The sequence below is a fragment of the Pteropus alecto genome, unplaced genomic scaffold (assembly GCF_000325575.1).
Source record: "Pteropus alecto unplaced genomic scaffold, ASM32557v1 scaffold167, whole genome shotgun sequence".
NCBI lineage: Eukaryota > Metazoa > Chordata > Mammalia > Chiroptera > Pteropodidae > Pteropus > Pteropus alecto.
Genome location: NW_006440647.1, coordinates 26,395 through 48,547, shown reverse-complemented (window position 1 = coordinate 48,547; position 22,153 = coordinate 26,395). Strand labels below are relative to the sequence as shown.

Here is a 22,153-nt window from a genome sequence, read left to right as displayed (position 1 = left end):
AAGTGATGTGCTAAACTGCTGAGGAAGCTTCCTTGAGAAAGATCTTGTTAAGTGGTCTCAATCTTGACCTCGAGGAATGAGGGGAGGGTGAGGTCAATTATCCTCTAGTGAAAGTGAGTATTGGAGTGGAAAAATAGTTTAAGAAGGAGAAGGAAAAGAGTTATAATTATTGCTGTGTATTTATTCATATCTCATGTTTATTGAATGTCTCAGGTAGCATACTAAGTGCCTTGAATGTGTTTTTAAAAATGAGAAATTTAAAAACATTCCAGGCATTGAGGGGTAAGTTGAATTTACAAGTTGAGAGATATCTTCACGAGTCTTTTTTCTTTCAGCAGTGGGAGGTAATAAAGCATAGTGAGGAGGATAGTCGCTGGATTCAGACTGCTTGAGTTTGAAGCCCTGCTTTGCCCCATAATACCTGTGTGACCTTGGGTGTGGAGAGTTTAAGTTACTGCATTGTATTGCTGCCTTGGCATCCATTTTGTTCAGCCAAGTGGTTTGCTGGGACCTTAAAATGACACTATCCCCCTCATGCAAGCACGTGCCTTAGATAGCCCACGGAGTCACAAACAAATGTAAGTTCCTGATATGACTTCCCCAGCAACCCTCGTGATCAGCTGCCTCCCAGCACCTGTATGCTGTATGGGCCCCCTAGAAAAGACCCCTGGGGCTTACCAAAAACCTACTCTTTCGGTTTAAATTGATCTATCTTGTCCTAGCCTAGGAACCCAAAGTACTCCACCCACAGACCCTAATAAAGGTATGTGCCCCAGGTCCTGTCTTTCTATCTGCACTCTGCCTTGACCTCCCCGTGTGGCTCTTCCAGTACCTGTAAGTAATAAACTGTTCTATTTCAGTTTCTCTTGTAGTCTGTTGTTGAACTTAAGCTTACCATCCAGCACCCTGGGCTCCACTTAACAAATGTTAATTTAACAAAGTCAAAACATTGGATAAGTTCCTTAACCTCTCTAAGCTTCATTTCTTCACCTGTAAAAGGGGATAAAATAGTTCTGATGTATTTAGTGTTGTAATGATTTAGTACCTGGAACATAAGACACATTCCATGTTAGCTATTAGGGTTTCATGCCTGGGAGGACAAACAGTAAAAACAGTCCTGAGTTACAGTGGAGACCTGCCTTTCCAAGTTAAATGTTTCAGAAAGGTGCCCCCAGTCTGTGTCAATCAAAAACCAAACAGCTTGTTATTTTAGAATCTTAACCAAAAGGTGTAAGAATAGCTTGGATGAAATTTGCATTTGTGCATGTAGAAGATAATTTATCTTACGAGCACAGATGAAACCAGGTAGCAGCAGGGACAGTGTGGTCTCCTATTCACCCTATTGGTGAAGGAGGGTTGTCTTCCCTAGGATTATGGGGAGGCTGAACACAGGACGCCTGACACTTGTCAAATGAGATCCACTACCCAGGGATAATCTGGAAGTGTGCCTGGTCTCTTTGATAAAGAGGGTTATTTGGCTAAGGGACCTCATCTGCAGGGGCAAAGTGGTGAGGGGAATTTGCAGTTATGCAATTGGAGGCCCTACTGGTTTCCCCAGATGTCAAGGCAGTACATTAATATAGGGCCTTAATTTTATGCTTTGCATCATAAGGACTGTGTGTCTTTAGAGTCCGGCAGGCCCATTGACCCCTATACTCTTATATTCAAAGAACTGTTATCTGTATGTTTACTTTTAGATTGCCTGCTTCTTGATTGGGAGACCCTCTGAGTCCAACTGTGCATAGGTATAATACCTTTTCCCCTGGATAAAAAAAAGTAAAAAAAAAAAAAATAATGCATTCAAACAATGAAACCAAATATACTTATTTTGTAAAGATTTTTTAAAAACCAAATAAAGACATAAACAACTAAACTTCGGGGAATTGAGCCTGTTAGTTTTTCCCATTTATGAGTAACAGCAGAAATTTTAAAAAGTGACAAACATAATAAAAAGAAATGTTTAATGTTCTCCAAAGAACAGATAGACAATATATTCCTTTTCCAGAAAGGAATGAAAGGAAAAACAGGGAACAAACCCTGAATCTCACTGAATACAACTTTTGTTACATAGAACTTTTTCTTTTCAGAGCTCCATTTATTTTCTACTTCTAGTGCTTCATTTTTTAAAAATTGGCTTTACTAATTCCCGGGTTTCTGAAAACTAAAGTTTTAACCAAACCAAAACAGACTCCTTTTTTCTTTTATAAATGTGTGCGAACAAATGAAATTATTTCCAAATGTAAAACTGTTTCTCTCATATATTGTAGAAAGCGAAATGAGCAGTTAGGAGCTATGTCGTGGGTATGGCAGAAAAGATGATGCACTTGACAGCCCTCCAAGGCTGCATTTCTGGCCCAACCTCTCAGGCTGACAGTAGCCTAGCATTTGATATTAGAACATCAAATCCTAAAAATTGAGTTCACATTTATACCAAGTTTTTAAAGATTAAAATGTAAAGGGATAACTGGACTTAACTGGACCCATTGAATTTGTGAAGATGATAGACGAGATAGATAGATAGATAGATAGATAGATAGATAGATAGATATGAATTAAACAATTCAGCCATTGAATTATTTACATGCCTATATTTTCTGATAGATTAAGTGAGAGAGGATTGGAGAATTGGGAGCTCCTAAAGTGAAGACTTTCTCCAGAGAATCCTTGATATAGACTGAATTGTGTTCCCCCTGCCAAATTCATAGTTTGAAGCCCCAACCCTCAAAGTGACTGACTGTATTTGATAATAGGGCCTTTCAAGAGGTAATTAAGATTAAGTAATGGCATAAGGATGGGGCCCTGATTCAAAAGAACTGATAACCTTATTTAAAAAGGAAGAGACAACAAAGATCTCTCTCTCCCTCACCTCCCTTTTCCCCCTTCCTGTCCCTCCCCCTCCACTATGTGTACACAGAGAAAAGTCCAAGGGAGGACAAAAGGATAAGGCAGGAGTCTACAAGCCAAGAAGAGAGGTGTCACCAGAAACTTACTTTGGTGGTACCTTAATCTTGAACTTCTAACCACCAGAATGGTGGGAAAATAATTTTTGTTGTTTAAGACCCACAACCTGTGGTATTTTGTTATGGCAGCCCTAGCTAACTAATACAATCCTGAACCAGAGTAAGTTGTTTAAAATACATATTTAAAATGTTATAACGTTTGTTAAATCTCAAGTCTATTAAATTTTTTATTAGGTGAAGAACTTTAAGTACATCTCACACTTTTCTTCTTCCTTCTGATTTATCCTCTTATAACCCTTAGGTTTTGAAAACATAGAACATACCTAAGAACTAAAACATGTTGCCAGTGGATTTTAGCAGGCTAATTGTTCTCTTTAAATTATTCATGAGGTGCTAATTTCTTATTCATAGAAGGGTTCGATGTTAAATAATACCTTTATATTATTTTGAAATATTTTTTTTCTCAACCCAATAGCAGATTGCATGCCATATATTAGCATTACAAGAGGATTTAAAAATGAATGTACTAGTATGGTTTTGTTTAGTTAATTGCCCTATATCCAATAATATCTGATGGCTTAATGCTTCCTTTACCTATTTCTTTTTTGTTGGGTGGTATTTATAAGCTGCTTCTTCCCTCTATTTCTATGTCTACTTTAGGTTGAGTTGAGACAATATGCTTCACAGGTATACTTTGTAATTTTTGACAGGGTGGTAAAGCATTATTATCAGAAACTTGTACTTACAAATAATAACAACCCGAATAGAATTAGAGTTAGACAGAACCCTAAAATAATTTTCTGGGGTTATTCCAAATCTGATCTCCAGATGAAAAGATTATATGATATGGAAATCCTATTTTAAACTATTTTAAAATTTTAATAACTCATTTTCAAAATTCTCCACGACGAATTGAAATCTATTTATACTGTAGTGTGTGAGGTTCTTCTTGCTCTGGGGAGAAAGAACAGTTGCTGCTCTGCCATATGTCCTTTACACACATAGAATAAATTATGATGTCTTCCCTCAGTCTTCTTATCTCCACTTTCTTTCATCTTTTCCTGTGGAGCCTATTTCCTTACATTATCCTGTGGTTTCTTCCGAAAATGTAAATCTTACATGCTTATTTCAGTTTGAATACCACTTCGTATGGTCTAAAGCATTATGCAAGTGTAAATGATTATTATATTGTGATGGTTACATAATACATTATGATGATTATATTATTATCCTCGAACTGTACTCTTAGAAAATCAGTCCAGTGCTTGCTTTTAATGGTTCGTGGACAATCATTTGTCATTGAAAAATTTAAGTCTATATTTTTTACTCCATGGTCCATGTTTCATCCTTTTTCTGATTCTTACAACCATCTTCTTTAAATTCAGCTCTGATGAACATACACCAGTAGAGGATGAAGAGCCAAAGAAAAGCACCACTTCAGCTTCTACTTCAGAAGGTATCTTTTAAATACAGAGCTTTTTTATATTGGGAAGTTAACAAATGAGTTTATGTTCAATCTTAAACTTTGTTTTTACTCAATTTACCCATCATCTTTTCCTCATTCATATTTCATATATAATAAAATTGATGCCCAGAAATGCTTCTTTAGAAGTTAGTTTCTTATTTGTATTTTATGTAGAAGAAAAGAAGAAGAAGAAGTCTAGTCATTCAAAAGAAAGGTCCAAGAAAAGGAGAAAGAAAAAATCATCTAAAAGAAAACACAAGAAGTATTCTGACGATAGTGACAGTGACTCTGATTCCGAAACAGACTCCAGTGGTAAGAAAGTCAACATAATTCTGCGAGCCTTGTTTCAAAACTGGTTTTACTTCTTAAAGCCTATTCAGAAGAAGGTTCTTAGAAACAATAATTTTAGTTAAGAGTTTTTGAACACTTACTTTGTGCCGGACACCCTGCTAAGTGCTTGATAGTCATCATTGCTATTTTGTCCAAACAGTGACTGCAGGATACATCTTAGAGATGAGGAAAGAGAGGCACAGAGCAGATTGTAAGTACCACCCTCAAGGTCACACAGTTGGGATTCGAACTTAAAAAATGTGACTCCAGATTGGTTGTGTGTAGTTGCACAAGGCATGTGGCACTGAACCAAGTCAGGGCTGGGCTGTGAGACTTGAGGTGCCAAACCAAGCCGTACAGGGCTGTATCGGCCCAGGGTAGCAGCTCTTTTGTGTAATTCTCACACTCAGTGGGCACCTTTGTGCACTTTTCAAAAAGACGCACCATAAAGGACTCCCTTCAGGCTGGCAGCTGATTTGAGGAAGACACCCCCTGTGAGTGGCACATCACAAAAAGCCACCTTGTTTGTGTCCTCTCCTGGCTGATGATTGACAGAGGGTACCTCCTCTGGGGACACTATACCAGGCACCCCTTTCTCTGATGTCATCTGTGTTTCCTCGCCCCCACTGTCACTTTTCTTCCTCACTGCTGGAAGACTGGACTTTCTTAAAGCACAAATCTGAGCATGTCAGTCCCCTACTTAAAATCCTTCAGTAGCTCTCCATAGCCTTCAGGGTAAAGTTCAAACCCTGGTTGAACCCTCTCTAATCGCATATACCCTGTCACTTTCTCTCCTAGCATCCTCTGTAGCCTGAGAACTATTTTCTGTCTCCTCAATACTCCATGTTCTTTCTCTTGATTTTGTTACTTGATATGAGGTTTGCCTGCAATGCCAATCTCTCCCTGCATGCAGCTTGTCTTACTCATTTCAACAGTGGGCAGGCATCACTTTTGTAGTAAAACTGATTTTAAAAAGAACTAGCTTAAGAGTCACCCTTGCCTGGTCAACCATTCCTCAAATACCCTCCCCAAATCAGCCTGCATTTGAGACTCCTCTGTAGGCCCAGAGTACCCCAGCCTTCCCCTGTCACTCTGGATTCTCTTTATCTCTTTACTTCTGTCTCCCCCATTAGACTGAGCTCCTGGAAAGCATCCTCCAAATGTATACATAGGGGTTTTCCCCCTTTTTCACCATGAAAATACTTGCACACTCAAAAAAAGTAAAGGGAAGCACTCAGGTTTAACATATGTTAGCTTTTTGACCTATTTGTTTCAAATATGGGGTTTTTGCTGAGATATTGAAAGTAAGTTACAAATATCACAATTTGATGTTAAATATTTCTGTATGCAACTCTTAAAAGACATTTTCCTACTTAACCACAATACCATTATCTCAGTAAATCAATAATAATTCCCTGTGTCATCTAACATGTAGTAAAACAGCATGGTTTCTGACATAAATGTTCAAATGAATGAATTTCTCTGTAACAACGAATGGGACAGCAAAAGCATACTTAATCTGCTCAAAGGTGTTAAAGTTTAGAGGTAATTTTTTTTTCAATTAGAATGTATTTATTTTTTTTTTAATTTATTTTTATTATGGTGACATTGGTTAACAAAATCCAGTAAGTTTCAGGTATACAATTCAAGAGTAAGGCATATATATTGCATTGTGTGTTCACTGCCCATAGTTATATTTCTTTCTGTCACAACATTTTTGACTCCTTTTACCCCTCCAACCCTCCCCTGACCCCTACTTTCTGGTAACCACTGATCTATTGTCCATGTCCATGAATCTCTGTTTGTTTTTGCTTTTAGGTTTATATCCCACATATAAGTGATATCATGGGATTTTCTACTTTTTCTGTCTCATTTCTCTTAGCATGGCTATCTCAAGGTCTATCCATGTTGTTGCAAATGGCAGTATTTCATCACTTCTTATAACTGAGTAATATTCCATTGTATATAACTTAGCATGATTATCTTGAGGTCCATCCATGTTGTCGCAAATGGCAGTATTTCATCTCTTCTTATGGCTGAGTAATATTCCATTGTATATTATGTACCACAGCTTCTTTATCCAATCATCTGTGGTTTTGCATTTCTCTAATGATTAGTTATGTTGACCATCTTTTCATGTCTATTGGCTATCTGTATTTCCTCTTTGGAGAAATGCCTATTAAGGTCCTCTGCCCATTATTTTTTTAAACTTTTAAAAAATTTTTTGTTAAGTTTATTGGGGTAACATTGGTTAATACAATTATATATTTTTTAGGTGTATATTATCATTTGGCATTTGTATATTCTATTGTGTGTTTACCACCCAAAGTCCAGTTTTCTTCAGCTATCATATATTTGATCCTCTTTATCCACTGAGCACTGGAGCTCAGAGCAAGTGAGTCTGTCACCAAGTAAATCTATAATCAGGCCCTTTAAAAGAGATGTCTGAGACTTCCGCAGCCTTCTGTCTCACTCAACCACAATCTCTGCTGGTTTTCACAGCCAGAGCTTGTAGGGACTTCTCTTACTGGCACTGAAACCCTGGGTTTGGGAGCCTAGTGTGGGGCCAAGACCCCTCACTCCTCCTGGGGGTCCTCAGTAGCCAAGATATTCCTCCTAATTCTCTACTGTCACGTCTTTGCCCCTCCTCCCAGTCTTGAGGTGGCCTCTTATGTGTGTCCCCAGTTGTTGGACTTCTGTTCAGACAGACTTCAGGCAATGCCCAATGATAATTGTTCTGTAGTTTAGTTGTGGTTTTGATGTGGTAGTGAGAGGAAGCGAGCACAGCGTCCACCTACTTTGCCATCTTGACCAGAAGTCCCTTGTCCCTACTATTTTTATACCCAATCTTCTATCATAGGAGAAAAAAGGGATTGGTTTAGTATATTGAACAGTCAATACCATATTAGAAAAACAACATGCAAATCTGTGTGCTATTGAGATTTTAAATCACAATAGGAGAAAGTATTTCCTTATTGTAAAATATCTTAGGAAAGTTAAGACTGTGCTCCCTCCGTCCAGTTCACCCTTAGAGTGGACTATGTGCCAAATTCTTGACTAGGCTTACTGCTTTGTTTTTATTCTCCCACTTTTAATATTAGTTATTTTCCAGATCTTGGGGGCAAGACTAGCTAGTGCATTGCACTGTGTCCTCGCTGTTAATTTTTTGCCTGGTAATAGGAAAAGAAATCTTAAGTGTCCTGACAGCAGACTATCAGCTATCCAGCTGCTTTGCCCGCTCCTCACTAGAGATAGTGTCACCTTGGTAATGGGGGAAGCTGAACATGATAAAAAAACTCAACCCCTTTCAAAGTCAGATTGAGGGAAACAGCCCCCTATTTGAAAAGCCCCTCTTCATTCTGAAGTAAATAATCAACAGAAGCACATTGGATTTTAGAAGGTTTCTTTCAAGGATAACTAAGGGGTCCTTCATCCCCAAAATTCTCGAGAATTAAAAAGGTGGTCTGTGAGACTGGGCAAAATGGCATAGATGATAGAGACTTTGTACAACTCCTCTTGTGACCACACCAACATTGTGATGGAAACACGGAGAAAATAGGAAACAGAGTTGCCGCGGTCTAGAGGAAGAGAAGCCCTACAACTAGAGAGAGAAATAAGAAATTATCCTGCAACGGTAAAAGGTGGGAGAGGGTGAAGATGCGAGGCTGCATGGTCCTCAGCGGCTGAGTGGGACACAGGCTACGGCAGCTGCAAATGCTTCTTTTAAAGGGGCCATGTCCGTGAGTGGACTTTTGCAGTGATGGACTTGCTCGCTCTGAGCACCAGCACCAGATCGGCTGCTTAGCAGGGCACCAGAGACTTATAGGGGGACACAGAGTTGTTGGAGTGAGGGCCAGAGGTCAGCCTTTCTCCCAGGAAGAAGTGCTGTGGGTATCCATTGTTCCTCTCCTTCCCCCTCCCAGTGTGTAGATGCAGTGTTGCCATAACTGAGCCATCATCAAATTGTATAACAGAGGTCACTCCTCCTAGAGGAATCCCTGAAACTCCGCCTCCCCCAACTTGCGGCCCCACCCAAGCCACATCCAGTTGTGTCCTCAGCAAGTCCTGTGCCCCTTGCTGAGCAGCTACAACCCCCAGCTGGTGGCAGCTGGCCTCGGCTTCTGGCATGGCCTCTTGTGGCAACTATAAGCACAGCATCTGTGGATTGCTTGCTGAATCTTAACAGGTGGTCCTGGAGGGACACAGGCTAGGGCTAAACTTGTCCTGCAGTTGAAACCCTCTCAGGACTGTGCCACTGGACACCTACTACACAAAGCCATGCTAATAAGACTGGGAGACTTAGGAGCTTTGCTTAGTACATAGAAACAGATACAGAGAGGCAGCCAAAATGGGAAGACAAAGAAGCAGAAACCATATGAGAGAACAGAACAGAGATCTAGGAATAACGGAGTCCAGTAATCTAACATATGCAGAGTTCAAAACACTGGTTATAAGAATGTTCGATGAACTTAGAGGAAGTGTAGATGAACTCAGTGATAACTTTAAAAAAGAGAGAAAAAACAAAAAATGGAAATGGAAATTATAAAAGGGAACCAGTCAGAAATAAAGAATACATTATCTGAGATGAAATGTATATTAGAGGGAATCAACAGAATGTATAAAGTGGAGGATCAAACCACCCATATAGAGGATGGGGAACCAACCAGAGGACACCAAATCAGAATAGCAAGCAGAAAGAATCCAAAAAAAATTGAAAATAATTTAAGGAGCCTATGGGACAAAATTAAATGTAACAACATCTGCATCCTAGGGGTACCTGAATGAGAAGAGGGAAAGCAAGAATTTGAAAACCTATTTGAAGAAATAATAATGGAAAACTTCCCTCACCTGGTAAAGGAAATAGACATACAACCCCAGAAAGCTCAGAGTCCAAAAAGGATGAACCCAAAGAGGCCCACATCAAGACACATCATCATTAAGAAGCCAAAGGTTAAACACAAAGAGAGAATCTTAAAAGCAGCAAGAGAAAAGCAGTTAGTTACCTACAAGGGAGCACCCATAAGACTGGCAGCTGATTCCTCCAAAGAAACTTTGCAGGATGGAAGGGCTTGGCACAAAATATTCAAAGTGATGAAAACCTAGTATCTACAAAGCTATCATTTAGAATTGAAGGATAGATAAAGAGCTTCCCAGACTCCCCCCCTCCCAAAAAAAAGCTAAAGGAGTTCATTACCACCAAGCCAGTATTACAGGAAATGTTGGAGGGACTTCTTTAAGAAGAAGAAAAAAACATATATCAAAAACATGAATAACGAATGGTAATAATTACATGTCTATCAACGAGTACCTCAAATGGAAAAGAATTAAGTGTTCTAACCAAAAGATAGGGTGGCTGAATGGGTAAGAAAACAAGACCCTTACATATGCTGCCTACAAGAGACTCATTTCAGATTAAAAGACACACACAGACTAAAAGGAAGGGGTTGGACAAAGATTTTGCCTTGATGGACCTAGAAGGTATTGCACTGAATGAAGTAAGTCAGATAGAGAAAGTCAAATACCACATGATTTCACGTTCATGTTGAATCTAAAGAACAATGACAAAAACGGAAACAGAATATTTTGACAGCTACTAGACGGGAGAGGAGGGGTTGGGGGGACAGTGAAAAACAGAAAAGGGATTAAGAAGTACAAATGGACAGAAACCAAATAGTCATGGAGATATAAAGTGTAGCATAAGGAAAATATGTTATAAATGTAAGAGGGAAGAAGGGTACTAGATTTAATGGGGTGATCACTTTGTGAGTTAGATCTCTAGTCACTATGCTATACAACTGAAACTAATATATTATGGTATGCTACACTATAATTGAAAAAAACTCATTGAATTGTACACTATAAATATGAGAAACTAATTGTCTATGATATTTCAGTAAAGCTTTTAAAAAAGGTGTTCTGGCAAGGGGGTTTGTGACTTCTCTTGCTGGGACATAAGAGTTACTGAAGCTCTGGACAAACACTGCCTTTATATATTAGCCTTTAATGCTAAGGAAAGTTTGGCCAAACTAGGTTCAAATTCATTAAAACTCAATTTCTGCTCAGCCAATAGTTTGGAGGGAAAGACGCATACCATTGTCAATTCTGCGTGTGCCAACCTGCCCTCACCCTCCAACCTTCCTGGGTTTAGGACACTGTCAGCTAACCCAAGTCTAGCTACAAATTCAGTATTCTGAATGGAAGGTGCTGTTGCCTGCAGTAGAGGAGCACTCAGGCCTCTGCCAGCCCAACTCCTCAACTAGGAGATCCCAGTTCCATCAGCACCAATTCCTAAAGCAGGAGCTAAGCATTTCAGAACAAGGTCAGCAAGTGGCGCCCCCATGTTCACTGCATCATTATTTACAATAGCGAAGATATGAAAACAACCTAATTGTCCATCAGTGGATGAATGGATAAAGAAAATGTGATGTATATATACAGTGGAAAATTATTCAACCATAAAAAGAATGAAATCTTGAGGGTGGCTCCATAGTGTAGTGGTTAGCATGTCTGCTTTACACGCAGAAGGTCCTGGGTTTGTGCCCCAGGTGGAGCCATAGACCATACCCCGGGTGTGCCGGGCTCCCCTGGGTGTTCCAGGCCCTGGATGCCCCAGATGCACCAGATGTGCCAGGTGCACCAGGTCCCAGATGCATCAGGCCCTGGGTACACGCCTGAGCTGAGCATGTGGGAGGAGATGCCCCGCCTTCAGAGATCCAGTTCTTAAGGGGAAATGGCAACATCCATAGTTCAGGGGTGGAAGTGAGGTGGGGAATGGAATTAAAGAGGGGGGAAAAAAGAGAATGAAATCTTGCTATTTATGACAATGGATGGAGGTCATTATACTAAGTCAAATATGTCAGAAAGAGAAAGACAAATATCGTATGATCTAATATGTGGAATCTAAAAAACAAAAACAAAACCAAAAAAAACAAGCTTATACAGAAAACCAAGCTCATACAAGTTGCCAGAGGTTGAGGCTGAGTGGTGGGAAAAATTGGTGAAGGAGGTCAAAAGGTACAAACTTTCGATTATAAAATAAGTCACAGGGATGTAATGTACAACATAGTGACTAGAGTTAATAATACTCTATTGTATATTTGAAAGTTGCTAAGAGAATAAATTTAAAAAGTTCTCATCACAAGAAAAATATTCTAACTATGGTGATCAATGTTAATTAGACTTACTGTGGTGATCATTTTGCAATATATACAAATATTGAATCATTATGTTGTATACCTGAAACTAATATAATGCTATATGTCAATTATATCTCAATAAAAGTTAATTTAAAAACCAACAACAATGTGGAGGTGAGGTCACACAAAAGGCTTTTCCCTAAATGCCTAGCAACTATTAAAAAAAAAATCAAATAAAAAAGCCATGTCAATTAAACCTGCCTACTCAGCATCCTAGTTAATGGGATTTACATTGTATTCAGTCGTTTTGAAAGTTCTCAATTTACAAACTGTGACACTGTGGGCCTCTTCTCCCTTCCCAACTTATTGTAATATTTAGAGTCATTCCTTTGCATGAGATTACAGTCTAAAGAAGGCCAGTGTAATAGAGCCCATTTGGGGGTGATTCAAATGCACCAGTGGTCGAATCTTCCTAAATAGCCGGAGCCCACAGTGGGCTCTCAACTGGGCCAATATTAGATCACTATCCTCAATTCTGGTTATATAAGACAGGTCTATTAAAGTTATGAAATGGAGAGGAGAAAGCATATATTAAGAGTTTCTTGAGGGAATTCATGTTGTAGAGCTTGGAAATCGATAAAAACATTTTACTTATTTTTTAATAAATTTTTGGGGGTGATATTGGTTAATAAAATTACATAGTTTTCGAGTGTACAATTCTATAATACATCATCTGTATATTGCATTGTATGTTCAGCACCCAAAGTTAGACTTCCTTCCATCACCATATATTTGACCCCCATTACCCTTATCTGCTTCCCCTTCCCTGCTTCCTTCTGATAACCACTAAACTGTTGTCTATGTCCATGAGTTCTATTTGTCTTGTTCATTTGTTGCTTTCAGATTTATATCCATGTGAGTGAAATCATATGGTTCTCAACTGTTTCAGTCTGGCTTATTTCGCTTAGCATGATTATCTTGAGGTCCATCCATGTTGCCGCAAATGGCAGTATTTCATCTCTTCTTATGGCTGAATAATATTCCATTGTATATATGTACCACATTTTCTTTATCCAATCATCTGTCAAAGGATACTTCAGTTGTTTTCATGTCTTGGCCATCAGGAATAATACTGCTACAAACTTCGGAATGCATATTATCATTGCAGATAAATATTTTCAAGTTTTATGAGTAAATACCCAGAAGAAATTTGCTGGGTCATATAGTAATTCTATTCTTAGTTTTTTTGTATCAATTCTTCAGTTAATGGACATTTGAGTGGTTTTTTTCTACTTTTTGATTATGAATAATGCTACCATGAATATTCCTGTATAATTTTTTGTCTGTGTGAACATGTTTTCAATTCTCCTGGGTATGTACCTAGGAGTAGAGTTGCTGGGCCACATGGTAACTCTATGCTACCAGAATTGGAAAGAGATGCCTATAATCAGCTCTCAAGAGCCAGTGCAAATAAGCACATTAAAAAGTTTTCAACATTAGCCATCAGGGAAATGCAAATGTTGGGTCCCAGCCTCAGGTTAAGAAAAGTCTCCTTTTACATCTTGAACCCTAGGAAGTTTGTCAAATATGCTTGACTAACAGATCGTATTATTTTGAAACAATATTAAATTATTCATTTACCCAAAGTGACAATAGAAAACTTTAAATATAAATACAGAAGTTTGCATAATTATTAGCAAAATAGTTCTTACCATTGTGGAGATTCAGTTTTCTTAGGTAACGAAGGGCCTGATTAAGACAACATAAAACACAGAAAATTATTTAGATAAAGCACAGAATCTTTGTTTTCTAGGCAGAAAACATTTTCAGTAGCAGACCAATAGTCCAAGACCTTTGTCCTATTTAGCAGAGGAACAAAACCCAACTCTAATTTTGCATCAGCTTACTTTTGATACTTAAATTAACTTACTCTATTAAATTTATTTTAATCTTATTCAGCTTGACCATGCATAAAATTCCCTTTCTCAGGATTCTTTTTCCACAAGACTTCTACAACTCTTCTAGTCCCTCTTAGTTTGTCTCTTCTTCCTCATTCAGAAATAACCAACCTTAATTAGGACAAACCACTTTATTTTAATTCCTTTAAAAATGTATTTCCATACCTTGTACCTCCCTTTACTGAAAATACACATCATTTCCTTCCATATTAATTAGAATTTATAACCATTAGAACTTTAATTTCTTGTGACGACTAAAAGTATGCAATTAGCATTCTTCAGATTGGCAAATTTAGGAGAGTTCTATACATCTATTTCATAACCTTTAGAAATACATTCTTTTACTGGCAAATCACAAAATGTTTTCATTAGCAGATCTAAATTAATTGATTCATTTCTCTGTAATAAGAGGTCAAAAGTAGGTAAACTTAGACTTATCTAGCAATCAATGTTTCAGTATTGTGTATTATTTGGAAATATATAGATATTTGATTATTTTTATCCTTTAACTTAGTAAAATTCTAAAGTTTTGAGTTACCAAAATGGTTTGGAAAACCATTTAAGTATACATACAATATAATTATTACTAAAGAGTTAAACTAAAAGGAACTTTTTATCCTATTTACATTTATTTAATTTTTGTTCCTAACAATTAGGTTTATATTACTTATGAAAATTTTACCACACCAAGTTATTTTTCTTGCTGACAAATTTTTCAACAGAAATAACATGTTATTTGACTAATAAACCCAAGTAGGATAAAAGTTTTATTTAATGCTGATTATTCTAAAGATATGCCTATTTAACCAAACCAAATTCAGAACCAGCTTTAATATCAAACATTTTTCCAAATCATGTGATTCTGAAAAGCATTTGGGTTAGTCTGTTATATTTTGAGAATTCTCATATAAGCACTTGCTTGTTTAAGCCAATTTAATATTACAAATTAGCGATAACATTCAGCAGAAATATGCTACATCTAGAACATATATACATAGATATACATAAACATACAAACAGATCTCATAGCTTTCATTTTAAAACACTAGCTTTTATGTCCCAGGTATAATGTAGACTCAGAGGAAAAACTTGATCCAAATTATGTTTTTGGCAGATGGACTAATATAGGATTTTGCTCAGATGACCAAAGCTTTGCATGCCGTTAGACTTTCTTTAAAACTATTTTAAAATTAATTTATAATAAATCATAGAATGCATTTTATTTTCTCTGAGAGGCCTGAGATCCTCTCCTTAAAGGGTGCCCCTTAAGGTCAACAAACACAAACAACAAAATGAAAAGAGAATATGCACAATAAAGTTGGAAAGCTCAAAAGGTAAAAAGATTGGCTTCAGAACACCTGAACTTAAAAGTGGCAGATCTTCCTAGAGGAAGATGGAGCTGGGATGGAGCCTGAACACAAGATGGCAACTGCCACATGTCTGAAGATGAAGAAAATGGGGAAGGAGAAGCTTCAGACAGCATTTTACCCCTCAGTGGGAGCAAACAATAAAAAGGAGAGGGTTTTTTTTTTCCTTTTCATGATGGCCATAGCAAACAAAACATGAGATAAACACTAACTTGGAATTAAACCAGGGCCACAATGGTAAGAGCACCAAATTCTAACCACTAGACCACTAAGGAGGCATGGGTTAACCTCTGACCATATGTCTATCATAGGGATTTCTCTCTGGCCCCAGCAAAGTTCAAGTGAGTGAGGCCCAGATGCAGCCAGCTGCTTTTACTATGTACAATGGAGGAGTATGTTAAGTTCCTAGTCCTCTGGGGTGAGAGAGAGAGAGAGAGAGAGAGAGAGAGAGAGAGAGAGAGAGAGAGCGAGCGAGAGCGCGCATGCGAGCGAGCGAGAGCGCAGTGCCTCTCTTCTACAATGTCAGAAGGCTCTCACAAAGGAGTTCACCATGGTCATGCCACCCACCCTTCCTAAATACCACTACCACCACCATCACCAAAAGTATAAACAGAGCTCTAATTCAGGCATTTCCAATTATTTTCAGAAAAAATATAGCTATATCTGTCCACCCAAGGATATGTGATGTCAATTCCTCAAGAATCGATTTTAAAAGGTACACGGACATTTTGAGTTTATTGTCTATATGTCTTCTTTATATTCATTTATATCAACATTCATACAATTGTTGCCCAGTGCTTGAGAAACCAGGTTACCTAGCCCCTTCCCCTGTGTACCACCAGCTATTGAGTTAAGTGGTGGGGATAGTAACTTGTGTCCTAGAAATTAAACTTACAATTGTGCGTGCCAAGAGTATCTAGCATTCATTCAAATTATACAAAGAACAGGCTTCTGTACAATATCTATAGCGCTAATCTCTCCCATAGCTTATGATTCTATATGCAACTGCCTATTAGATATGTTAGGCATCTCGGAGGCCCACTGGCTTCCCAAAGTCACAACATCCACACAATCAAATTTACCTTTGTGCCTGTGGGGGATAAAAAAACAATACCTTTCCTCCCACCTTCTAAGTTGTTACTATGGGGCCAATAATCAAATTAACAGAGACTGGTTAACAGGAGAAAATCAAAAGTTAACACATGCTCATAGGGAGTTCACATATGCATGAAAATTCCAAAGACAGTGAGGCAACATTGGGTATATAGGACATTTTGGACAAAGGAGAAAGGGTGGAGTATTAGATTTCAAAAGTGAGAATGAACAATTTACAGGTAGTTGAGAAAGAGCGGAACATACCTGGCAAAAAAATTCTTGCTAGGCAACTCAGGAACAATGGGACATAGGATATCTAGCTAACAGGTGCCTGTCTGAAGCCCTCCTATTTACTTAATTCAAATTAGGCTAACAAGACCATCCAAAAGATTGCCTTCCTGAAACAGATTTTTCTGTCTGAATCTCTTGGGCAGGAAAGCGGGGAGGGTCAAGGGTTTTCTCTGAGGCTTTTGTTTCTTAATAAACCCCCTTAAAAAAATCAATATCCCAAAAGGCAAAACTTTTGGTCCCTTCATGCTCAACATGATCTTTCACATATTTCTCTCATTAAGTAGTGTCATCTTCTGGTTTAAGCTAGAAACCCTGAAATCATCCTTGAAACTTCTCTGTTCATTAATTCTCATATTCACTCCATCAGCAAGATATTTTTGGTTGTCACAATAGAGTATCCCACTAATATCTAGTGGGTACAGGCCATGGATACTGCAAAACATCTTAAAATGCACAGCAGAGTCCCCCACAACAAAGAATGATCCCTTCCAAAATGTTATTAGTACGAAGTTGAGAGACTAAGTTAATAATATTGTACTAATGCCAGTTTTCTGGTTTTGACAATGTGCTATTGTTACGTATAATATTGCCATAGGAGAAAGCTACATAAATGTCATGCAGGATCCCCACATACTACTTATCAACTTCTTGAAAGTCATAAGCTATTTGAAAATAAAAAGTTATAACAACAATAATAATAATGAAGATGAATTAAACTTTCCAATTACTCTCCATTGCACTTAAGATAAAACCCCAAATCTAACCATATTGTTCAAACCCAATTCCATCTCCACCATTTGCTGGCTGTGTGACCTTGATCAATTCAAACTGTCATTCAGAATATTCTCATTTGTAAAATAGAGATGATGCTACCGTAAAAAATATGTAACATGGTGTTCCTGAAGGCACTCTGTAAATTATTAACGTGTACAAATGTGGGGAGTTATTAACACTTTTTAGCCCTGGCTCTCACTTTTCCCCTACCTCATCCGAACCGAACTTAAGTATTTGCTGTCCCATATTTTTTATCCTTCTGTATAATCTTTTTAAGTGATCTGCCTAGACTGTCTCTCCCACTTTCAATTCCATCCAATGAATTTCTTTTTTATTAAAGGCTCACACACAAAGACAAACTGGTTATACAAATGGGAAAGAAATCCTAAATGTTCAGCATTTATTCAGCATTGGAGAAAATGATTGATTGAATTATGGTACCTGACTAGCAGTGTTTGTCATCAGTTCATTAATTCAATAAATATTTATTGAGTAGCTAATAAGTGCCAGGCACTGTATTTGACCCTGAAATACAACAATGGTTGTGGCTGGCAATGCATATTGTTTGAATGATTGAATGAAATAAAGAATGAAGGAACAACAATTGTGGCATAATAAGAAATATATTCAGCCTTTGTCCCTGGTTCCTAGCACAAAGCTCAAACCCTTGCAATTTCCTGAGTAATAGGAGTATCTTTTGTCATTCATGAGAAGCCCTTTTTGAGCTTAGATACTATGGAGGTGACTTGGGGTGGTGCCCCTACATAACCTCAGTATGGGGCTGGGCACCAGAAGGACCAAGTAATTAGAGAGTTGGAACTTTCAGGCTCCCTCACCTCAGAGAAGGGGAAGCAGGGACACTGAAGATGAAGCTCTAAAACAGCATAATTTTAAAAAAATTAAATTAAAAATAAACAAAACAATTTAACTGTCCATCAATGGATAAATGGATAAAGAAGACGTGGTACATATATACAATGGAATTTACTCAGTCATAAAAAAGATGAAATATGGCCATTTGCAACAACATGGTTGAATCTTGAGGGTATTATGCTAAGTGAAAGAAGTCATAGAAAAGGACAAAATCTGTATTTCACTCATATGTGGAATATAAAACAAAAAAAGTTACAAATGAACTAACAAGAACAAATTCATAGATACAGATAACAGAATGGAGTTGCCAGAGGGGAAGGGAGATAGGAGAGGGAGAAATGCATAAATATATGGTAACAGATGGAAACTATACTTTTGGTGGTGAGCACACAATAGAGTATACAGATATTGAATTATAATGTATACCTGAAATTTATATAATCTTATTAACTAATCTTACCTCAATAAAAATTAAAAAGCCCTCTCGAACAACAAGATTCGATGCGCTTTTGGGTTGTTAAGCACATGGAGGTATGGGGAGATTGGCACACCCAGAGAGAACATGAAAGCTCCATGCCCCTTCCCACATACTTTACTCTATGCACTTCTTCATTTGGCTGTTTATCTGTATCCTTTATAATACCCTTTATAATAAACACATAAATGTAAGTAAATCTTTATAATAAACAGGTTAATGTAAGTAAATGTTTGAGTTCTGTAAGCCCCTCTAGCAAATTAATCAAATCTCAAGAGGGGGGTGTGGAAACCTCCATTTATAGCCAGTTGGTCAAAAGAGCAGGTAACAATCTGGACTTATGATTGGCATCTGAAGGGAGGGGGGCAATCTTGTGGAATGGAGCCCTTAAACCTATGGGTTCTGACACTAGTGTCAGAATTGAATTAAATTGTAAGACACCCAGTCAGCATCCACTGAGAACTACAGAATTGCTTGGAGGCATGGAAAAACCCTGCAATATTATGCAATCATTTAATCAAAGCTTACAAAAACATTTTTTAACATGGAGGAAATGTTCTTGATGAAATGTTAGATAACATAGATACAGAACATCAGATAGTATGTGGAATACAGTACTTATAAAAGAAACTACAGGACAATAAAGTAAAAAAATAGTTTTCATTATCACTCTTGGATATTAGACAAGGTTTTGATGAATTTAATTCATTTTATTTTTGACTTCATAATTTCTATAGAAATCTCAATGATAATGTGTTAATTTTGTTATTGAAGGGGAAGTATTTATTTGTGGAAGGCCAATAAGAACTCCCACCCGTACTTCAAAGTCCATCTTAACATCCACCTCTTCCAAGTATGCTTCCAGATTTACTGAATGTAATTTCTACCCCCTTAGAACTCTTATATTATTGCTTTATTACTCGTATGCGGTATTTGCCTTGTTCCAGAATATATGTCATTTTAACTCATGTATTTTCTTTCTCTCCATGACTTGGTTATATCTTTGGCCCCTACAAAGATATAATCACTAGATGAACACCGAATTATACAACTATACACACATGCAGACACACACATACAAATGATAGGGAGAAAAAGGATGATAACTATGAAGAAGGAGAAAGAAACAGGAGAGAAGAGTCTTTGCAACTCAGAGATTTCCAGAGAAACTCTACAGACAGTGCTTCAGACAGAACAGAGTATGTTGCTGTTCTGTTTCTCAATCCACATCTAAGACCACCAAGTAAGTGCCAGACCCTTTCTGGGAAACTCTTTGCTACTTCAGTTTGTCACTCAGGACTGCAGGATGGGCTGGGAGGAAAATAAGATGACCGAGCCAACACTAGACATGCTCAGTTAGAAAAAGTCCCCAGGCTCACTGGCCTTGTTATTAAGGCCATCCAACCTTCACCTGTACTCACTAACCAATCAGCAAGTCCTTACTGAATGCCTATTATGTACATAATACTGCTTTGGGGAATAAGAATGTATAATGCAAGGAGTTTACAATCTAACTGAGGAATCGCAAAATACACATACATATTGAGGGAACCAGAATTTCCCACCCCAAAATATGCCTTTGTGATACTGATTATTTTAAGCTTTTTTTTTTCTTTAAGAAACAAAAGACTCAAAGAACTTTGATCCTTCCCCTTACCTGCCTGAAGGCATTCAGATATAAAAACTTGCTTCAGGAAGGGAGCCTTAGCATATTCACCTTAGCAGGTATAAATTAAGTGTGGCAGACAGGGAGACTCTGAGCAAATCTGTTTGTTAGATTTGTGTCTCTCCGTGTCCCCTTGTTCCTGGGTGGCCCAGCAAGAATTTGTTTATTTTCAGCCCCAACAATATGCACACATACTACATTCACCCATATACATGCATACACCTATATATTTGTGCTTCCATACATTTAAAAGTGACTCACAACAAGGCAATGTAACAAGAATCCAATTAATTGCTTCTTACAAGAGATGGGGATTAAACTAGAACTTGAAAAATTTGAAAGTCAATGGTAATTAGCCTATTGCATATTCTTTTACCATCAAGTAGAATAAAAGCAAATAATTTTTCCCAATCCTAGCAAGGATAAAGAATGTCAAGTAATGTTCCCCTCTGAAGGATTCCTGTCCAGAATGCAGTGGCAGGGAGAGTCCTTTGAGGCTTGAGCTGCCTCAGGTAAAGACACCTTCTGAGGTGGCATCTGCTTCATGCATCACCACATGGAGCCATGAACAGCAGTGATTCTACAAGCTTCCTGGACATAATGATCTAATCTAATCAGGCATGATTTAAAGAAAAATTATGGAATTTTACCCTTAACTCTTGGTTACAGCAAAGTGATGCACAGTCCCAGGGTACGGACACGGACTTAGTGTGCAAATGATTCAGCTTCCTGGAATAAACCTGAAGGGCCCATGGTGTCCTAAAATAAAGCAGTGAATGAAAAAATTGAATCACTTTTATTGTCATAACCACCAACTCTTTTCTAAGGTGTAGATATGCAAATAGCACCCCCTGAGTTTTCCTCTTATTTTACCAGCGTAGACACAGCAAAACTTAAGTTCTAAAAATAGCAACTATAAAAAGTCACTTTTGAGGCAACCAGGGAGTTCTGAATACAGGAGACTGGGTGCCGATACCAAAGGATTATTATTACCATTCAGGTACCTGGATAGCATTGTAGTGATCTAGAAAAAAAGTATACTTTTTAGAACAGGCATATACACACAAAGATGTAGGGATTAAAAAAAAAACAACATATCTTGAATTTCTTTTAAATACAGTAAAAAGAAGAGAATGAGTGGGAGGGGGAAGAAGATAAAAGGAATAAAGGAAGAAAGGGAGAGAGGGAAGGAGAGAGAGATGAAGACAATTTGGTAAAATCTTGATAAATATTGAATCTGGATGAAAATTTTTATAGGGGTTCCATTACAGTATTCTTTCTACATTGGTGTATTTTGAAATTTTCATGATAAAAGGAATTTTTAAAAATAAAAAAATCAAACCCCTTAACACAAATGACAATAATAAAAACTACTTATATTTTTACTCAGTGAAAATTAATAAAGTATCTTTCTATATTTTGTTTTTGCTTCGTGAGAATTCTCTGAATACAAGACATAGAAACAACCTAAGTTTCCATCAGTGGATGAATGGATAAAGATGTGATATGTATATATAATTCAATCCATGAGAAAAGAATCCTGTCATTTGCAACAACATGGATGCATCTAGAGGACATTATGCTAAATGAAATTAGCCAGAGACAAAAACAAAGTATTCTGTGAAATGATTATTTTTATTTTTGCTAATAGTAGTAGCAGTAATAGTCACCTTATTTTACAGTTGGGAAACTGAAGCTTGGAATGATGATGAGCCTTGCTCAGTGTCACGTGACAAGAATACGGGCGAAGTTCTCGCTATGAG

At 37.6% G+C, this 22,153-nt stretch overlaps 1 long non-coding RNA gene across 3 annotated transcripts in view; it reads left to right on the top strand.

The window, feature by feature from the left end:
- Positions 1 to 22,153, top strand: part of LOC107196097 — a 23,239-nt gene extending 1,086 nt beyond the window's left edge. The window contains exons 1-7 of one of the 3 annotated variants that reach the window (XR_003048111.1): positions 7 to 834; positions 1,698 to 1,745; positions 4,346 to 4,416; positions 4,600 to 4,737; positions 4,916 to 4,966; positions 19,743 to 19,967; positions 22,073 to 22,153. This is a non-coding gene — a long non-coding RNA (uncharacterized LOC107196097). Of the gene's footprint in view, positions 1 to 6; positions 835 to 1,697; positions 1,746 to 4,345; positions 4,417 to 4,599; positions 4,738 to 4,915; positions 4,967 to 19,742; positions 19,968 to 22,072 lie in introns of those variants that run through there. The other 2 variants (XR_003048112.1, XR_001517419.2) reach the window with 2 other exon arrangements.